This window comes from Nipponia nippon, unplaced genomic scaffold (genome assembly GCF_047370975.1).
Source record: "Nipponia nippon isolate SJK-2023a ecotype South Korea unplaced genomic scaffold, ASM4737097v1 scaffold_3, whole genome shotgun sequence".
Classification (NCBI taxonomy): domain Eukaryota; kingdom Metazoa; phylum Chordata; class Aves; order Pelecaniformes; family Threskiornithidae; genus Nipponia; species Nipponia nippon.
This window is the reverse complement of record NW_028262347.1, coordinates 73,852,153-73,874,199: the sequence shown is the minus strand read 5'-3', so window position 1 is coordinate 73,874,199 and position 22,047 is coordinate 73,852,153. Positions and strand designations below refer to the sequence as shown.

At 41.9% G+C, this 22,047-nt stretch overlaps 1 protein-coding gene across 11 annotated transcripts in view; it reads right to left on the bottom strand.

The window, feature by feature from the left end:
* Window positions 1-22,047, bottom strand: part of SOX5 (SRY-box transcription factor 5) — a 645,708-nt gene that overhangs the window by 352,646 nt on the left and 271,015 nt on the right. The window lies entirely within an intron of this gene.

The following is a 22,047-nucleotide window of genomic DNA, read 5'->3' as shown; positions in this document are numbered from 1 at the left end:
ATTTTCCTTCTTAATGCCTCACCAATGCCGTACATTTTGCTAAACAACTTCTCAATTGATAAACTGCAACTCACCAATAGAACAGGTTATATATATATATATATATATATATATATAACAAAACAAAAAAAACCCAAACAAAATGAGAAGTAGCCAATAATCCTGAAAACCCTGGGCTTTCTGTCAAAAATCTGAAGAGAGAAAGATTTACTGGTGATGGCTTCCTAAATGATAAATACAGATGTCCAACAGGATCCCAGAAACCAACTACTGAAAAGCTGAAGGATTATTTATTAACCAAAAGGATGAATAAAGAATAGGCAAGTATCATTTCATATGAACTTTACACAGACTATATGAATGTCTACAATCTATTTAAAAAGAGCACCCAGCATTACTAATATTGATTTTGGAATATACAATTCATTAGATATAATTGGCCAAATTCAGCCCTGGTGAAACCAGTAACTTCAGAGAAGCTGTACGAGACAGAAATATCTCTCTTCAGATCTAGTCAAGTGTTTATTCTGAAATCAATAACAACAGAATGTACATTCAAAAAAACATTGGAAAAAAAAAAGGTTCAAGTCAAGCATTTCAAAGTTAGGAAATACTGCATTAAACTTGCCCATTAATTCTCTCCTGTTGTGTGTCCATCCTCTGCACCGAAGACAGAAAACTAGCCCAGGTTCTTGCAGTTCAAAAGTGTATCACAGGGCATTCACACAAGAGGGCAGAAGTGTGATTGGAGGGACAACCTGAATTTGGCCTTAACTGTCAATGTTTGGCTTTGCAATTTGCTTTAAACATTGTTTTTGCATGAACTTTCCTCCTTTTCTAAAGGGGGGGGGGGGGGTGGAAGATAAAAACTCAGTATATTACATACAACCACTGAAACTTTCCAAATCACACCTCCCTGCCAAGGTTTAGCCTCTGCCCCTCTGCACGGAGGTCTACCATTTCAGCTTCAGGCTACAAGCTGGAGTCTGCAGAAAATAAGGTATGGTCTGGTCCGTAGCCAGGAGACATCGCCACTTGGTCCCACTTCCCAGCGACATTGCTGGGGAAACCCCAGCCAATGCCAGCCTAAGGAGGGAGAGGAAGGGGAAATCGGATGTCCAGGGAGGAGACCGGGAGAGCACGTGCTCCCCATCCTGCTACAGCTGCTCTGGCAGGTCCAAGGGTGCCTAGTTCGGTCTGCACTGCAGGAGTGGGGGTGGTTTGGTACCAGCCGAGCTCAGCTCCTTGTAACAGCCCTGTTTGGCTGTTGTTGTGACACTGTGATACGCTTCCTAGACAATGAAAGTCAAATGGTGACTTTCATAGGCTTGTATCACCACCACGTTTGAACAGAGCCTCATGGCATGACAAAATTGTACTTCTGAAACCTGGAATTTTTTTCACTAATAATTTTTAAAGAATGACGAAGACAGAGAAAACATTAATGCTTTTTGGTCCAACAGGATCTTTTAAAATTCACTGAGGCAATCTAAATGCAGGGGATTGCTACTGTCTCTTGCAATATATAATTTGGAAGAATCTTTCTTTGTAACAACATTCTCACCTACACACTGCCTGGAGCGTGTGTGGTTTTGTATATACCCATATACATAAACATGTCCTTGAATACACACAGTTGGAAAGACTTCATCCTGAGCATGACCTGCCAGGAAACCTGGAAAAATCTGATATATAACGAGTTAATATTTTAACAGATGTGCACATTCAAAATGAGAATTTAATCCTGAAGTTGATCAGGAATGCATGTTGAACTCTGCTACAGGGAACACTGAAATTCAAAATCATTATCCAAGATCTATCTTCTTCTTTAAATCAGGGGAAATCTTGTGCTTCAGATTCTTCAATTCCTGGTTCCAGTGCAAGCCTCGAGTTTCTCATGTTGTTTTGGTCCTTTGAAAACTGAACTCCAAAGACAAAACTCACTCACCAGGCACCCAAGAGGGTATTCGTACCACCTAACTTTAGGCATCTAACTGTTCATAGACTCAACAGAGGTTCCTAGCATGGCTGCTCTAAAGCCCCCTTTGGATGAGCCTGCCTGTCTCTATTGACTGTACGCGTGGCTTTGGCTCCTAATTTAGGTACCTAATTTAGATAAGGTTACATGGTGTGATAATTTCATCCTCAAGCCCTACTGTAGCACATGTGTATACGTGCTAGTCAGCCACAAGCTAACTCAATCCCAAATGAGTGAGGTCTGAGTTAAATTCCAGTTTTAGCTAAAACCGGGCCTAAGTAAGTGCAGATCTAGATGCCCTCAAGCTGTAAGAATCAAAGATCATATTCTAGACGCAAATTTCTCTGACCTACCTACAGCTTCAGCTGGAAATTTGGATTATTCTTTTCCTAAAAGCAGCTATAAACTCATTGTCCAAAAGTTCCTTATTTGTTTTATTCCAATGATACAGTAATGTTAACAACCCCATTTTTGAGCATTCAGTTATCATTACTGAACCATTTTTACGTTATACTCTACAAGTGGCAGAGGACTTTACAGAAGTACAAATACCATGCCTGGCATTAGCATATCACTCCCCATTAAAGCATTACCTCCCTTCCTTTTCCCCCGTCCAGCTTCCAACACACAGCAGTGGGATATGGGCAGGCAACTACATCCTGTTAAAGCTGCAAAGAAAATCCTACCAGCACAATGCAGTTATCACATTGAACCAGGCAAAGGGTGTGCCTCAGTGCAAGTTCTCCATCTGTGCTGGATGTACAGCACCTGAAAGGGTTAAGAGAGTGAGGAGAGCTTTCAGAAATACCTAGAAACAAGGATACCTGCAGGGTGTGCTCAGTTTGTTTTGAAGATGTGTTGTTCTAACACAGTGGTTCACTGGTTGAATATATTGCTATTTGATATCCTGCTAGACATCTCTGTGGCTGGAGTTTTGTGTCAGATCAGTTAAGCTTTCCGTCAGGATGTTCACTTCCCGATGATCAAACCCTGAGCTTGTCGGCACAGGCAAGCCCACACGACAGGCTGGGGTGGGACTGTACTGCGCACAAGCCCTGCTGCGTTCCCCCCTCCTGGGCGAGGGGCAGCTCCATCAGCACCCCCGGGAGCACACTGCGCCCCACAGGGCACGCTCGCTGCCTCCGCAGCGGAGAACAGAGCACAGAGACTCGCCCGCTACACGTTCACGCACTGCTTCTCCTTATTTCTAGCCTAAGTTACTCCTGCTCCAAACAGCCCCTTCGTTTTGTGTCCTTTCATGTCGCCTTCTGGGGCTTTAACTTTTTTTTTATTTATTTTTTTTTTAAATCAGAAGACAGGTGCATAATATACCCTCCTCAAGTCAATGCCTAACCTCCTTCTAGGAGGACAGGAGAAGGAGCTTCATCCTGCCAGTCTCCTCTGCACCCATTTGACTTGGCTCCTGAAAACGGACAAATTCTCCTGGAGTGCTTCACAAATCTCCCCCCTCTCTACTGAATTAATCCAAACACATTCCATGATAGAAAATGTTGCCTCTCCAATATGTTGTCAAGACCCATTTTGAACTCTCAGCACTTATAACTGAGATGCTCAAGTATTATCTTTGTCCATAATAAAACTGACCGCTCTTTGCTTTCCACCTCTTCACTGCAAAGGACTTTTCTTCACATCCTAAAGTAACCACATTTTCTTAATGGCCTCACGTGAGGGACTTCATACAAAGCATTTCAGCGTTTAAATAAATCATATCGTCAGTTGTTCCCTGACCGCTACATTGCGAACTCTTCCTAAGAAGGAGGAAACTCAATCTAATTAGTTAATCTTTGCACAGTACTTTGAAGATGAAAAGTACTATGTCTGTTTAAACATTCTGACACCACCTGGTGCATTGCTTTCAGTTCAGTCTCCCAAACTGATCGGGATCCAACACTGGCCCCCATGGGAACCATTCCAAAGAGCCCTGGCCGCCACCTTCGCTTTCTGCCTTGTTGGGATGCTCCTCAGATGACATCACTCTCCACACACACACCGACATCCTTCCCAGAAAGAAAATCCAAAAACCCCTCCAAATCCTAACTCTGTAGTTTGGCTGCGTACTACAGACCTTTTTCTATAAATAAACACATGCTCAAAACTCTTACTGGTTTGGGGACCAATCCTGAAACCTTTACCCATATACCCATTAATATTCACTTGCATCAGCAGTGCTGGAGTAACAGCTGGCTGTTGGGATAAGGGAATCACAGTATAAAACCTACGTGATTTTGAAATTTTGACTGTTACGCAAACCAGCTGGAGAGTTATTAAAACACAACAAAAGTAGCAACAACTTCTAATCAGCGTGTCTCCTCAGGTCTGGCAAGGAGTTTGGTGAAGAAACAAGTCAGCCAGAGTAAGACCAGCTCTCTAATTTGCAACACAAATCATCAATTAAATAAATTAATCAAAGGACAATTAATATCTTGTACAGTAGCAGGAAATCCAGTCCCCGCTTGTGCCGCACATGCAATGGGTTTGGAAGCTGGCTAGACCCCACGTCGTGCGGTTTTTATTGCCGAGGAGCTGGTATTATTTCTCTTTCATCCAATGCCTTTGCTTTTTGTTTTCTGTTTTCAAGCAAGGGTTGTGGTTGTTTCTAACCCATATGTCTCTAGTTTTGAGCCGCGTGGTTTGCCCCCTCTGTCTCTCATCATTGCTTTTGGCCCAGTTTCTTGACAGGAAATGTGAGATTTATTTTATCTGGCCTGAACTACATTGTTCCTCCTGACTACTGGTGTTACTTCACTCCAAATAACAGGGCTTTGCGCTTACTGCCTGCACAAGGTCAAAGCCTGAGAGGAACAGGCACATTTAAGACCAACGGTGAGAGAAGGGGATAAGGCTTCAGGGCAAAAAAAAGAGAATAAAAGGCAGAGGGGAGAGGGAGATATGGTAAGAAATTAAAACATGATGTAAAAAGTTCTGGTTTGGAGGAGATCCCCCGTTTTACTTCAGCCAGCAATAAACTGAACTGCTGCTACGGAATAACTCTTGGATACGCATTCAAGCCAAGCTAGTAACGCTAATGTTACCAACTGAAGCAGGACATTGCCGGGTAATTTACATCGTAAATTCAAGGAGAAAAACAGGTACCAAAATTGATACAAGAATTTTTAAAATGTTGCTGAAGATTTTCAGTCTTTCTCTGGTCGCTCAGCAGAACAAGCAGCACAGAAATGTGAAGTACATCTGCGGTTAAGAGGAAAGCAAGCTGAACGCAAACAAACATATAAATGCTGAAAACCAAACGTCAGTTTTTAAATTAATTACATTTGAGTTCCTTTGGTGCTTGTAGAATGATTTGTAAGCCTTTCCCTGGTGTCATTAAGTATATAGTAAATTAACTTGTAAAAGGTGGGGCAGGATCTGAGCTGGGCATTGCAGCTCTGCTGAAACCCATGGCACTCAAGCTACCCAAGAGCAGAACAGCCTTGCAGCTGCCAAACTGCTTTTTGACTCATCAAAGGGCTAAAAAACCCCATCTCTCCCCACATACCTGACCTAAAATGAATCCAAAGCAACAAACAAAGCTAATTCTCCAGCCAGCAGAGGCACATACCTTGCCAGCATCCCAGCCTGCAGTGCATTTACTCTGAGCAGGGAATGTAGCTTCAGCCTGCCCACTTACTTGCTTTTATCCTTGAAATTGGACTAAAGTTGTTCACAGCTTCAGAGAAGCACAGAGGCAATGGGCACTTTTGCCTAAAACACACCCGCAAACCCTAGAATAAGTACCTTTTTCAGATTTAATTCTTTATCTTAGGCTGATCTCGAATTTTGTTTTGTAAGACATTTCTGGCAAAGTCACAGCCCCCCCGCATTTTTACCTGTGACGGTTCAGAAGTAACTCAAATGCCTGCTGAAAGCCTGCAGTCGCAAATTAGCTACTAACCAGCAAGACTACGGAGGCTCAAATGTCTTTGGATAACTCCACAAGTTCTGATGCTTTTGTGACTTTTTTCTGATACCAGCCAAAACAAATTGTTCAGGATGGGGCCAAGGGCCTGGGAGGAGAAGGAAAGGATGGCTCCTCAAACAACCCAAACAGGCATTAACAGCACTGCAAGTCAATAGCACAAAGCGGTCCACGTTCCCTCACGGTAGCCTTTTGCTACCTCAAACACTAAGGCACATTACTGGGTGGGGTGGGTACTGCATCCCTGCACCACATGCTGGCTGGCTCTGTGTGGTGCAGAAAGCCAGTGCTCTGCTGCAAGATGTTCTGATCTGCACCGATGAGATCCTGAACAACATCCCAGACCTCTGCTTCCCGAGGATCACATCATGCTCCCACACATGGCCAGCCGGCTTCCTCTCACCTAAGGGAAAATGGTTTTCTGCACCAGCTGGAAGGTGGTGTCTGGGGAGATGGTTCTTGCTCCTTGTCCCAGAAACATAAGGATTGTGCACACACTGATTCAAATATCTCATTTATTTGGTCACAGCTCAGCGAAGAGTCTGAAAATACCGTAACTGGTACAAGGAAGAGCATGGGACCAAGTGGCTGCAAGCGGGGAGGAGCAGGGCCTCCCCTTTCAGCAATAGGAGGTTGTTACATTGGCTCAGCTGAGCATTGAATTGTCCCACTACATGACAAGGGGGGTAAAGCAGAGATCATCCTTTGCATTTTGGGGTGCAAATTTCTAGCTGAGGTGTCAAGGCATTGTTCTACTGCAGCATATGACACTAGCAGCAGCCTGACTTCCTACTGCATGCTGAAGTTTCTCTCTTTTCTATGCCGTTATTACCCCAAATGGCTTACCCTTTTGAAACAGGGAGTCTCTCAGTGTCCTGGCTTAAAAACACACGATCAAGCCTTATGGTCCAGTTCCGTACCCTTTTTGTTGAGGTCTGAAGGCTGAAAAGCTTATCAAATTAAGAATGGCCATTTAGTAAAAAATGGATTAAAAATGGAATTAAAGTTGGCAAGAGCTTTTCAACAGAGTGGTGAGGCAAATATGTCCAGTGCCGTCTTCCTGAAGCTCACCCCCATACTCCTAGAGTGAGAGGCTAAAACCTGTGGGTTGCCTTCAGCAATGCTTTGTACCCTTCAGAGTCTACTTACTTCATTGCAATTAGGTTTAAGTGGTGTTTAGCATTCCACGATTGCCCTACTTTACGGTCCCTTCATTTTCCTAGCTTAAAAAATAGCGATGTTGCAACACTGTAGTGTTTCTGTTGTGATTGTCATGATGGAAGCAGAGCCAATGCAATTTGCCCATGTTTTACTAACCGCCATCTGGCAGGGATATGGTGACATGCGAATCTTCACAGGACTCTTGTTTTTCAACTATCTGCTGGACAACTAAGGAGATCACCAGGCTGCTGGGATGAGTGCCAGATGGGAGGCAGGTATGTTTATGAGTTTAAGATTCTTATTTTCTTTCAGTGCTTTCACATGCTGTTTGTGGAGTGGCAGGAAAAGTGAAAAGGGGGAGGAGGGGATGAGTCAGTGACTAGACTACAACTGTTCAAAATCACTTTGAAGTTCTGCAAAATGCGGTTATTTCACAGTCCACCTCTTATTTGCTGTTTGTTCACTTGGCCTCGAGGTCTGGATGGGTTTTTTGGGGGCTGCTTCTTTTCCAGTGCCCCCAATCTGACAGCTGAACATGCTGCTGAACACGCACGCAGTACTCAATAACAGCCATGCTTGCTTCTCTGCTTCGTCCTTGTAGCTCTGGTGAGTGCTGGTGTGATGGAAGGACAATCATATGCTGCCTCACCAGTAATTACGGGCAGCTGACGTGGTGTTAGCACAGCAGCTAAATCTTGCACAGAAAATGCACACACACAGAGTTACGGTAGCTTTGTACCAGAAGGAAAGCACTCTGAGAACGAGAGAAGGGTCTCTGCTCATCTCCACGGACTTCAGGGCTGCTACAATGGCAAAAACTGTTGTGACAAGAGGGAGATTGAGTCCTGCGGATGATGAATGCCTACATAACCCAAAGGATAGTGATGACATCAAAACTATATAACTATTCTGAAGTTTACCTAAAAATCCCACAAGAAAACCCAGCAATTTCTGAATGGTGAAAGGACAACTGAGGACAGTGCGCAAAGCAGTCATCAGGATCACTGCTCCTCAAGTGATCCAGACGGTAAGTTAACTTTGTCTGGAATGGGCTCAGGTCTCAGCTACATGATACCTGTTAAGCTCCCCCTCCTAGATCCCACCTCTCTGGGTCTCCTTAGGAGGGGCCACAGCTCACTGCTGCGGGTCTCAGCTGGCAGGAGGGTGTGCAGCACCTGCCCGGCTCACCGGGGCTGGAGCCAACGCTGTCGACATTTCAGAAAAAATAAGTAGCTTCAGCAAATTCATCTAACAAACGCCAGTATAAACTATTCCAGTAACTCTGCAGTAAATATTAATCCCTGTCACACACCACATACCTATACTTAATATCTTACCCTGACTCTCCTTCTCACAACAGGGCCAAAAACTAGAGTCTAGTTTTAGCCACTGTAATGACTAACGTTCATAAGGACTAACGAAGAATTACAGCTAAAAACACGAGCTGCTTTAGCTCAAACTAAACAGTCATGGCTCACCAGCTAGGACTGAAAGATTCATGTTCAGCTCAAACGTAGAGGAGTATCTGTGGCACACTCTCACCAACACGTTACATTAACAGAGCTATGCGCAATAAATCCTTATTACAGTAGGCTTCTCATAACAAAGATTTCTGATGAGGGGGTTGGTTTGGAAGAACCCTGTGTGGCATCAATTAAGCAAAACAAACAACTCCTCACAAATTTCCTCCCAAACAAAAACCAGAGCACAAACAAACAAACAAAAAATCCCTCACCTCTCACACTCAGGTTGGAAATCAATAGTCGAGGGCAAAGTATGCGACATGCATACCTTGCCTTTCTTCCCTCACCCGAGGTAAGGCAATTACTATGGAAATTATCTGCTCGATTATTAATTAAATATCTATAAATTCACACACTCACAGACAGTCTCTCTCTCAACAGGTCTTGGCATAAGGGAGCACACAGAATTTTGGCAATGAGCTGAGAGTGGAATAGGCGGCACAACCTAGACATGCCCAAGCCTTCTTGACACAGGAACAGCTTCTCTTCCCTATGCCAGTGGTTCGCTCGGTGCCAGCTCTGATGCACACCCCCTTCCAGGAATGGCTCTCATCCATGCTGGCAAACAAAATGATAGAGAAGAAAATATGAAATTACTCTTCAAAATGTAAGTGGAAGGATGAGCACAGCGCCAAGTGAGAAGTATCCAAATGTGAGATCCCACACTGCTACATGTCAGTTGGAAAGATGACACACATACAGAAAGTCAAGCAAACAGGTTCGTCCACAAAGGGAAGCTAAAGGAGATCATCTGCATTTTGAATAATAAAATATTTAAAGCAGCACTGCACAAATTATAAATAAAAACACTAACTGCAGTCACCAAGAATGCAAGCACCCTATGTGGAAGCTGGCCAGCAAACCCCTTCATTAAATACAATATGATCAGAAGGAAATAGAAAAGTGGCTACAGACCTCTGAAGGCCAGCAGGTAATGCAAGCCAATTGGTTATTCAGTTCTAATTAAGGGATCCAATACTTATTTTGGACTACTCACAGAAGAATAAAGCAAGAGTTCAGGGTGAAGTAAAGTCTACTTTATTTAACAATCTGTGACTGATTATAAGGGAGCAGCAAGTTCCAGATGGGTGGGAGTGCTTACAAAAACCCTCTATTTTCCTACAACTTACAATCAATGCTTTTAGTTTCCATGTATTGTAACGTTGCCACTTAACACGACAAGCACAGCAGAACAAAGAAACGTGAAACCAACTTTGCACCAAAATTTGGGGACTGAACACGACATGCTTTCCCACTCAACAAAGGACATAGTTCAGGCTTCTAATTTTAGCATCTTATTCAAGACGGTACCTGATTTAGACTGTTCCTCAGTCCAGCCCTCAGCTCCGACCTAGCCCTAAGAAACTGTTTAATTCTGTTGTGTCAAATATGCAGGCTTTTGGGAGCAGAGATCATGCCTGCTTCTGTGCTGTAGAAAAAACATCATGCAAATAATATTTTAAAATAATATTCACTCTATTATTTATTTGCAACTATCTGCTTTTAAGAGCTACTATCATTTCAAAATGAACAATCGCTTTGCCTTTTAAATTCATTTTATTCAGGTCCTCATAACCACACGGATTTATTATTGCTGTTGTGCAAATCACACGGAAACATGGAAATCCCAACAGTTTGTGAAAAATGTAGTCCCTTTTCTGTTATAATTGCAAGTTCAAGAAACTGTTCATTTTTATATTCAGTAAAGGCAACATACTTTAACATTGTGATTCCCGTTCTGTGCCTTTGCTCACCCTGTACCTAATCCCTACTGTCTTGGCACAGCAGTGGAAAAGCAGCAGGACCATGAGTAATGGTAAAAGCCTGGAACTTAGCAGCCTTAATTGATTCATATTCTGTGAAAAGAAAAAGAAAAGGTCTATGTTTGCCTCCTTGCAGAGCTCCTAAGTAAACTCTGCTAGACAGAGTACGTGCATTAGGCTCACCATTTTTTCGTGGCTCAGCAGAGCTAGGTAAGATAACATAACACAACTTTCATCCACAAGGATCTCCCTAGGCAGCCGCTGTAAAAGGGTTAATGACTGATGTTTCCATTAAATCTGACCTACCTCTCAGTTTTGCAGTAGCCTGATATAATCCTTGTTTTGCACCTATTTGCATGGACAAATGGAGTCACTCCATAACAAGTAATGCACAACCCTTGCTCTAACAAAAGGTCAATTCAATTTTAAATGGACGCGCACAGTATTATTTCTACTTACGCTTAAAACAAACGAACCAGGGCAAAGCCTGCCTACGCACCGTGCTGCTACTTACCAAGAATTAAAAGCTCTGCATTCAGAACCTAATGGACACAGAATACATCTGTAGGCATCCATGTGTACTTTGAACAGAAATCAATACTATCACCTCGCAACTGCCAGCCAGGATGATATTCAGCCTTCCTTAGCTCTCCAATCCAAGATGTCAATCATCTCAGCTCTAAACTTTCAAGGACCAGCTACAGTCTCCTTTGCTGGGAACGCATGGTCAGGTAAGAACAGCAGCAACAATAAAAAGCCCTCAAAACCTTTCTAGAGGAAGCCATTCTTTCATCTACTTATTGTTAAATCCCAACTCTGAATTTGTTTTCAACACAAAAAGATTGAGGATGGGTGTCTACAAAGATTGATTATAGGATGCGTATTAATTTGGCCAGCTGTTTGAACACACTGAAGATCAGAACAGACTGAATAATGAGATAGGAGCCGATAATCCTAACATGAAACCACTAGGAACTGAAATAGCACTGCAAAAATCACCTTTATGATTCATATTAGCTGACCCTAACTCTGAAAGTCTCAGCTCAGAGACCAAATATGGGAAGCAGACTTACTCCTAGAAGGTGTTTCACCAGATCAGGTTTGCGGCAGTTTGCACCTCTGTCTGTTCGGAAGATGTAGCGAGAAGATCTTGATGCTGAACAGTACATCGTTTAACATTCCAGCATATATTTACTAAATATGTTTTACTAGGAGAGTTTAATACTTGCATTAATATTAGAAATAATTTTTATAGATCTAAAAATATTAATTGCTCAGAAGCTGAAATTACCATACGCTCCATGCCATGTTTCTTGGGCATGTTCAGGAACTTTCTGTTATGCTTTTATGACAGAAAAATAGCCTTCAGTAAATCAAAATTTCTACAAGTTTTGATTGTGCCAAAATACTCTAATGAAATTAAATATTTTGGGGCAAGGTCAATGCAATTTGAATCATTTCAGTATATTTAAGCTACCTGCAAATGGCTATACCTGATGACATTTGTGCAAGCAACTGAAGCAATTCTGGAGCAGGTAGCATAAAACTTGTGAAGGGCAGGGGAAGTATAGGTAGAAAAGAACAAAATAATACCCTCCTTGAAAGAAATTAAAATTGGAAGAATTATAAACTTCAGTTTACCTTCAATTCCCAGAGAATCTGAAAAAAACAAACAAACTTTTTGTAAACACATGGGCGGTAACAAGGAGATAAATAATACAAATCAGTATTGATCAGTCAAGAAAATCCGTTGTTAAACAAATCCCATTTCTTTCTGTTACTTATAGTTCTGTGCAGAGCACAGAAGTAGTAGTTGCCATACTTGGATTGTGGTTCAGTTTTTGAAATTGTCTGACACTACCTTTACATAAGTAAACTATATGATATTCAAGACACATGATCTTGCTGGAGCTGTCACAGGGCAGACAGGAAAACAATACGGTATTACAAAGAATATATTATTAATGGTTCATTACTAAAAATGGAAGAATGCACAGAGCGGCATTCTGCAAGGATCTGCCCTAAATCTGGTGCTACTCAGTATTTTCACTAACAGCTTGGACGATGGAATAAAGAGTGTTCTTAGGAAATCTGCTGATACCATCAAACCAACAGAGACTGCGAGTAGGAAGACAGAATTGGAATTCAAAATGATCTTGAAAATTGGAGGAGCAGCCTGAAAAGGATGCAATTGGGACAAGAAGATGTAACTATAATTAGGTAGAACAGTTAACTGCATAAATGCAGGACTGGAAGTGACTGATAAGGGAGCAGTTAAGGATCTGGGTGTTATAGTCAACTGCAAGTCAACAATGTGATGACATTGTGAAAAAGGCCAGCAACACACTGGGATATGTATCATCATACGATGCATGAAGGTACATGAAGAAAATCTTTCCCTCTATTCATCATTAGTAAGACCTCTGTTGAGAACTACTTCAGGGCACTTCTCTTGAAAAGACATATGGTCTACCTGTAGATGGTTTCTAATTTCCCTCTAAATATGTATGAACACCTTTTTTCTTATGCCTTAACTTAAATTGTTCTTCTCTTTCTTGGTGTATTACTACCAGATAAATCATGTCCCTACCCGATCTTGCTATGTTAAACAAATCAAACCCTTTATTCTTTTTCATTAAACAGACTCTCTGTTCCCCATATAATTTTTGTAGCTATTCTTCAACTGGTTCCAGTTTAAATTAATCTCTTTAAACACAAGTAAATGGAGCTGTACACAATAGTCTACGTGCTTTGTACAATGGCTTTCTTCCCTCTTTTGCTGGAAGTACCAAACCCGATACATCCTGCACTCATATTAACTTTTTCACATTGTCACATTTAATGTTTCAGAGTAATCCTATGATCACCTAGATGTCCAAGTCTTTCCCCCTCGCTCTGAGGAAGGGAGGAGATGACAAGGTATAGCAAACATTCTTGTCATTAGTCCTTAACCAAATGACCTTGTTTATGCTGTAAAGTTTTATCTGACTGTTAATTCCCTTTTCCTCAAAGTCAACTAATTTTTCATTATGGCATTCTGATCCTCCCCTAAAATGATAATGCCTCTCAAATTTGTATGGTTGGTTTCTGTTTAAAACACAACTGTAAGAGCAATTCAAGTTCTTTCTTTATTGGTCCTCTTTATCCCTTTTATTTAGGTAAATGAACGATGAAAATTATTGTGTAAATCACAATTTGTTTTTGTTTTTTGGTTTTTTTTGTTTTGTTTTTTTTTAAAACAGAAGCCAGCCATATAAAGTTTTGAGTCATTAATTCCATAACTGTCACAACCCAACCCTCTCACTGCTGAAAGACTGGTAGGTTGTTTATTCCTTTTAACCCCTGTGATAGGTTTATATTGATTGAACATTTTCAAAGCTGTCACTGCAAGGGAGTAAAAAAAATAATAAAAAAAAAAAGCTGAAAATTGCAGTTCCCAATCAAGCAACAGGCTTTGCCAAAGGTCAGCTCTGTACTAGAGTTCACAGTTTTAAAACATATATTATTTTCTCTCTAAATTACAGGCAAGATACTACTCATGATCTACTATGCCAATGCTTTTCATAGTGCTATAAAACATACTGTTTTCTATGTAATGGACTCCTCAAATATATATTGGAACTGACAGAACAGTTCTAGGTTCGATGATAAAATTATAATCTGAAATTTTATGGCCTGTCGTAAGGAGGAGATCAGGCTGGAAGAATGTACAGCCCAGATGATGGTTCTTTCTGACTCGTACCGATCTCTACAGCTCCTCATATTCACTGATTATAATAAGAACAAATGCATTACCCAAAACAGATTAAACAAACAGTATTTGAAACACTGTTACCGCTATTAAAAACGTTCTGAATGTTGGGCTACTTTAAAAGTGAATCAGATATATTTTTATTGATATTTCAATAAAATAATATGTGTGCGTGTGTTTGAAGGGATGGGATAGGGAAGGTCGGGGCCGACTTGTGTATTAGAGACGCTCTTTTTCGCAGTCTTGTGATTCATGCTCTTCCATGGTTTTCTGACGCAAGTATTTCAGATCCAGCTGCTGCACAAGCCCAGTAACTAGTTCTCATCACAAGTTTCCTAAGGAGCCTCAGCAGACAGATGGAAACAATACACATGCGCAACAGCCACTCCAACACAATAGAGCCACTGTATCAGTAATGTGGGAAATATAGCATCCCTCCATCCCTGAGCAGGCTTTAATGCACTGGATTGTAACAGCTCCAAAGAAGCGTTTGTGGTCTACTGAGTCAATCATCTGTACGTTAAAAAGTTATAGCTGGCACTGTTACCTCTTTCGCACAACACTTTAAAAATATCAGTTAAAAAGGAAAATTAGAAGGAACACACCAAAGCCGCACAAAAGTCAGAGTAATTTAGTTACTTGTGACCAGCAAAGCACATAAATACATGCTTAGCTTGACTCCAGCGCAAGTGAAGACAGGACTTACGTCTTTTGCTGAGTCAGGATCTTAGCACCGAACATTACCTAAAATTGCTCTGTTGCTGAACACACTAGGTACATTCTTAATCTAAAATTGATATCATACCACATATCCCACTGTTGGCAATAATGGAGTAATATCATCCCCACATACCAAGTAAGATGCACTTTCATATATTCCAATGACATACATTTTTCAGAGAGAACCCCATGTAATTTGTTATATACACATCTTAAAAGTAGTTGTTGCTCACGTTTGTGCAAACAGCTGCAAGCAAAACATAGATGAGCACATACTGAAGGGCAGCCTGTCCAGCCAGTATGACCCAACTGCGCACAACTGAACTCCTGAGCAGATTGCCAAAATTGAGACTTCAGCTGGCCTCCCAGGTCTGATAGCCACCCTAAGTCCCAGCACCCATGTTGCCCTCGGGTGGGCTGGCGGAGTAGATGAAGCAGAGCTGCTGTCCCGCACACTTGTGCTTTCTTTGATGGCTTTGCTGTCACCGCTGCCCAGCTGCTGGGCAAGGGACAGCTCAAGGCCCTGCAGCAACCAGGGAGGACTTGAAAGTGGAGTGTTACATCTGAGTGCAAACGTTGCACAGAGTAGTGACAAAGGCACGCAGAAGCAACCTTTTCCCATCATGTTCTGTAACCTCTTAAACACATGTACATCAGTTATTTTTGAGCATGAAAAATTACTGCTGAGGTTGGTGGGGAGATTTTTTTTCCTGCTCACAAGTGTTGCCATGGGACTGAAGGAATGAATGGGAGGAGCTTACTGTTTGTAGCCTTGAACACCATGTGTCTGAGGTTAAAGAGGAGGATTTGTTCTTCCTGTTCATTTGAGAAAAGGGCATCACAGGAGAGAAAAAAAAAAAAAAGAAGGAAGGACTAATTTGGATGTCAGAGCAGGGAGGGTGCAGACCTCAAAAATACTTCATACTGGTTGTCAGCTTTCCATATATACAATGGCAATAGTAATTATAAAAACAAATAATCAGACATTAGAGTTGACTTAATCCTTGCTTAAGTACTAGAGATGTACAACTCTGAAGGCATGTACAATGTGATTATAAATAAAAGCTGTCGTCTGTCATTAAATTGAGCTATTTCAGGGTTTTAAGAGTAAAAGATGGCAACTCGGGAATTAACAGTACTGATGCTGTTGCAGTAACACCAGCCACCAAAATTCAAGCGGAGCCTGTGCTATACTTCAAGATTTTACGTCCACCTACTAAGACTGATTAACTCCTCTTAAACGGGGAGGGCACTTCAGGACATGCTTAAATGTATCTGTATCTAGGAAAGTACTTAAATGCGTACTCAAACTAAGGAGTATTTCTCTGAACTGGGGTCTCAGTTTCCCGGAGCTGACGCTACTGTAGCCTATTAAAAACTAGGCTTCCAGTACAAGTCTGGATGACGTGACTGGTGATTTACGAATACCAAACCTTTAAAAAAAATTGTCACCTGGCCATTTTTTTTTGATTATATGTTTACAGACACAGAGAAGTACAGTAACAGACACTTTAAATTCGTGTGTAATAAATTTAAAAAAAAAAAAATTCTGAAACTAAGAGTCAAAACATCCCTCGGTTTTAAATAAAAGAGAGAACTCTACACAAAATCATCTCTGGGTGCTTTTATATTTTTCACATAAAGTGCACAGGATCAGAGAAACTTGTATAGCCAAGATTTCCTTGGAAAACATTAAGGTCCCTATCCCGCTTGAGACATCAATTCATTGCCACTAACCTCTTCCCCCACTGAAAAACTCCATTAGCTTTGAAAAGGCTGATTGCTTTAAGAGAAAACAAAGTGCTCGGAGAAAGAAACTCTCCTGAAAACAAGAGCGTTCTCCCATTGCCGGCAGTGAATACAGACCAGTGTTGTACGCCCGTACCTCTGCAAGCAAGAGGATGCTCCTGCAAAACTGCCAACTCGTTGGGGAGGACTCAGACAGCTACCTTCAGACAAGCTGCATGCGTGCCCTCTTTGCCAGGGCTAAAGTCTCAACAACTACATATTACGCAGATGCAGGAAAATAAGTTATTTTCACACCTTTGTCCAGCCCCAGATGGGTCAGATAAGGAACTGGGGTCAGTGTAGTGAACTGGAAGATGTTTTTGGAGACAGAAGCTGCAGATCAGTGTGTAGTTGGGGCAAAGCAGCTGAATTGGACAGTAAGGGGAGAGAGGAGCTGCTGAGGATCCCGATGCAGTAAAGATGGATTGTGCTCCAGATGTGGCATCAAGGTTATTAAAGTCCTCTTTATCAGATTGTGCAAACACATAGCCACATATAATTGTTTACAGCTCTGTCAAAGATACCTGAGGCTTAGGATCCTGCAAAACATGGAGCAAGAAAGGGTCTTTATTGACTCAACAAGCAGCGACCTGTTACTGAATGTGTTTGTTAGCACTTCCAACGTGATCATGTGTCTTGAGCCACGATATGAAATAAAGGGCCCTTTCTGCTAAAGAAAACCCTTCTCTGTCCCAGAATTTGTAATAACACTTTTTTTCTATAGTTAGGATTCATTACCTCTGGCTGGTTTTTTCCTAACCTTTCTGGCTCACTTAGTTGCAAGGCTACATTCAGGGTGCTTTTGGCTCCTAAAGGGGATCGAGTTTTCCTTTATATTTTGAAATAGGAATCAATGAAAGCTGATCATTTTGGGTGATTTTTCATTACTTCAGTACACAGTCCCTTGCTTTGCTTTGTGGACTCGGTCTGGTTTTTTTTAGGTGCCACAGTGCTATTAAAGTACAAATTACTGTACATGCTATTTGCTGACATTACAAGCTGCGATCTGGCATTGAAAGCAACTTAACTGAGCTGAGATAGTGGCATGTACTCTGTGACAGATTAGTGCACCGGCAAAAGGAAAAGCTCTTATTTAGGTAACACGGCAGGCTTTCGTCCATCATATTACATGTTAATTCAGTGACCTGAAACTCCTGATGATTCCTTAGCAGCTAAGGAGAACTGCTAGCATCCTCAGGTCTTTACAGTGGTAACTTTTCCTTTCCAACCCCCTTCATCCTTTTTTCCTACCTTAATACTTCGCAACATGAAAAGGATGGAAGCAAAAGTTAACATGCTTTAGCAGTCCCCACAGACTGCTTAAACAAACACTGCGATTGCAATTTAGACAATCTGGAGTCCATTCAATATTAAATCCCCATCCCAGGCTACAACTGCCAAACAAATAAAGGATTCATGGAGTACTTTACACTGTCATTTACTACCGCAACCATTGTCACTTGACAATCCAGAGGAGGAGCCTGCGAGGTCTGATACTGCACCAGCTACATCTGTCAACAAGAAGACAGAGAGCTCGGCTAAGCAAACAGGCTTGATCCTGCTTTACACAGTCTCCCTTTGTCTTGCCCCAGCTGAGCCTCCTCTAATCTTCTCAGGCTATCTTCAGCAGCACAAGCAAGAACTTCTGCTGGAACCAGGCGCACAAAAGATGCCTTTCTTCACCGCTGTGTACTGTTTAAATGTTTATGCCACTCCACCTCTGTCCCCCCACCTTCATCCCACGTTCCCACCCAGCGCACAACTGGAATGAACACGTCGTATTATTTGCGACAGCAAATGATACCAGTGTTTGTCACGTCAGAGGGAGAAAAAACCCAAATCACCTAAAATGACATTATCAAAACAAAAACTTTGTAGGTTTGGGGTTGAAATGCACTACATATTTTACTCTCCCTCAGCTGCAAATTATCTTAGTTACTTATTCTGAAGTGGCAGCCAGATCAAGCTCCCATTGTGCTGCTTAGTAGCTCAGGATGAGCTGGCTTGGTTAGAGAGCTCTCATTTCTCTCCTATAGAAAGCCACTGGCATTAGAAATATTCACCACCCCCAAAAATCAAATCTGCCTGGAGACATTTAGGTAAAAGTGATCAACGCACATTACTCTAGATGTCCAGACTGGCAAATACTAGTGTTAGAAGTCTTGCACTGACTATCTTTTTTTCATAGCTAGCCATCTTAAATAAATAGTACCTAAGCAGTGTCACCAGGTAAACCCACAGGACACACTTCATCTCAAGGAAAACAAATGCAAGATTTCCAGCTGTTTCGGCATCAGGAACTGCAATATTTATTCTGGAAGGAGCAAACAACAGATGTAGTTGGATAGCAAGAGTTCATCTGGTTTTCAACCACACTTGAAATAAAACTCAATTTGCCATTATCATGTCAAAAGCACTTGATAAATGTCAGGAATTTTGAGGAAATCCTAACGTGTAAACCTCAACTTCCAATTGCTTACCCAGGTTAGAAGAGGCCTCACAGGACAAAATCCTTTATCAACATCTGTTAAAGCAACTATTAACAAAAAGTGGTTTCCTCAACTTGCAAAATTCACATGAACTGCATCTGTGATTTTTTTTCCCTGCTTTCACTCAGTGACGAGACTCCTCAGTCCACCACCTTGATCTGCTCTTGCCAGGGACGTCCCCCTACACAACCACAGGCAAGACGGGTCACGAAGCCCAGAGCTGCGTTGGCAGCATTTCGTGGTGATTGCTTTATAACAACTGGAAAGAGGTATTTTTGTAAATAAAACCAGCATTAACACAACTCCACCTTCCGGCTGTGCCACGTCCAGCTGCCATTCTGCCTGCGCCAGGCGACAGGCAGGGCCCGCCACCGGCACCGCGGGTTGGAGGGCGACACTTCCCCAGCCCAGCCTGCACAGCATGCTGCACAGCAAACTAATATTCACGGTGCCACTTTGAAACCAGAGCCTTCAGCTTATTTTGTTGCTGCTTGCTTTGACAATTTCCTTTAAAAATACAATGCAAGAGAGTTAAAAGGGATGCGTAACCCAAAGTCGCAGTTAGATGACTAACTATCCACCTGTATGTACTCCATGTCTTGGGGAATTAATGTTTTCTCCCCACAGGCATAACCACACATGTTGTTAGCAATCAGACTGATGCAGTGTGTCAGGCCTGACTGACAGAAAGACCTGTAGAGATACAAACCCTGGCGGGGGGGCGTGGAGTGGGGGTGAAATCACTAGGTGAAATCTGACATAAATGGGCCTGTGCCAGGTTAAATATATATTAAAATCTTAATATCTCTTTCAATCTCTCATTCATCCCTCCACAAAAAAGGAAGAAAGAAATTCCATTATCTCAATAGTATTTTCTGTCAGCAGCATTATTCTCTACTAGTAGGAGAGCCACACAGCCCTCCACTCCCTCCGTATGAAGTACACCCCTAACTTTATATCAAATTCTGCTTAGCTGCGTTTTGATTACGGTCTCTCTGCAGCGGTGACCGCTGCATTTTTTTTTTCCCCTCAGCCTGTGAATGTATATTGCTCCACACAAATGGATTTGATCCTTGATTGTACCCAAGCATCATTTCCTAACAAATAAATAATTCAGAATAACAATTTGCCTCCGTCCCCCTCATGTTGGCACTCTCACTTTTTAATCCTGTAAGCTTAAGGACATCAGAAATAACAAATTTTTCAGGCCAAGGTTACAATTCATATATATACTAAGGGCACAAATTCCACATTCATTCTAAGCTTTTTGCCTCCCCTGCGCTTTGGTGTCCTGTCCCTCATTTGAGGTATTTGTCACACATTTTTAAAGGTCATGCATGTGGGTCTTGGCAGGTTACGAGTTCGAACCAGCAGCCCGCGTGACCCGTGCAAACCCACTTCTACTCCCCATCCGATTTCTTTTCTTCTTGCTCTCCAAATACCATCTTGTGTGCCCCTGCTGAGATATCGCAGAAATGTTCTTCATCAACATACAGTGTCATCTAACACATGGAGCCTGCCAAGTTTTCATGTTGTTATATCAGGAAAATATCCCTCAGGGGCAAGAGGAGAGGAAGAGGTCATTTTTCATCTATGGAAGAGTGAGTAACCCTTTTCCTTTGGGATTAAGAGGGTCTTAATTTAACAAACCTTCTTCCCTGTCACGCTGCCGCTGCTCACTCGCAGACCACAACAGGCTAGGCAGCATGAGAGCCGGAGAATAAAGCATACTTGCAGGAAAGTAGCAGTTAAACTTGGCTTGGCATGCTGGAATTCAAAATAATTAAATGCAGGATGGGAGAGAAGCCAAAAGTATAGGAGTTTCCAGCGCAGAGGAGGGAAATTTGTCTGGTTTCCAGGTGCGATGAGCAATCCTCAGGAGGCTCTCGTCAGTTCAAAGAAGGAAGCCCAAAATGTGGGTTCTTAGGTGAACTTTAGTCAAATCGTATAAATCCTTTGAATCTTCAAAAAGATTCAGACCTGGGCATCGCTCAGAAAGAGGCTTCTTCAGGGATGGAGTGCCTTTTTTTTGTTTTTTGTTTTTTTTTTTAACAAAAAACTTCTTTGGTATTTTCTATTGCGGGCAAATTGGCAATACCACAGGAAGGTTTTTCCATGATAACCTAAACTTTTTTTTCCTCGGGATTGTAGCACAAAAAGGGATTCAGCGTCTGAACGGATGTTCATTTTGGCTGCGGACATTTGCATTGGGATTGGTACTTTCTCTGCCTTAAGGCTTAGGCTCTCCTCTTCTCAGCTGAACGCAAGGTAAGCAAAGCCGCAATACAAAATAAACCTCCAGCGGCTTGATGAAAAAAAGGCTGCTGGTTGGTTTTGTTTTCAGAGGCATCTTTGATGACTCCATGGACTAATCAAGCCCAGTGGTACATAGGACATTTTACGTGAAATGGTGCCTGGCAGGTTTTTGAAACAAAACTGCTGAAAACTGTTACCCTGCCCACAGTCCAGACCCCACAGAATTACACAGAATTAAATCATGGGTTTACACTAAGGCCCCACGATATGAACTCCTTCTTAGCCTACTGAATGCAGACTATATCCGGGACCAGAACAGGTTCATTTTCTGGCACTGGTATAAATGAAGAAAAAAATGTTCCTCTCATTAAAGCTCTTCCCAAAACATCAGAAATTTAATTGACATTGTTAGCCCTGAAAACCTTCAGTCAGTCCAAGCAAAAAATTCTGCTTTTTTCAGCCCCAAACCAGTTCTGTGTTTGTGGCAGTATCAGCCTCTTATCTACACCAAACCTCCGGCTTTACTCAGATTTGAAATTGTTCTCTTAGCTCATTTCTGTGACACAGCCTTATTTGATTTAGAGATGTTAGGCAATAATATCCTGCGAATACTTGCCACTAGTGACCCGTCTATAATGATGATAAGATAGAGCATGCAGAACTCTGCAGCCACTGCTTTTT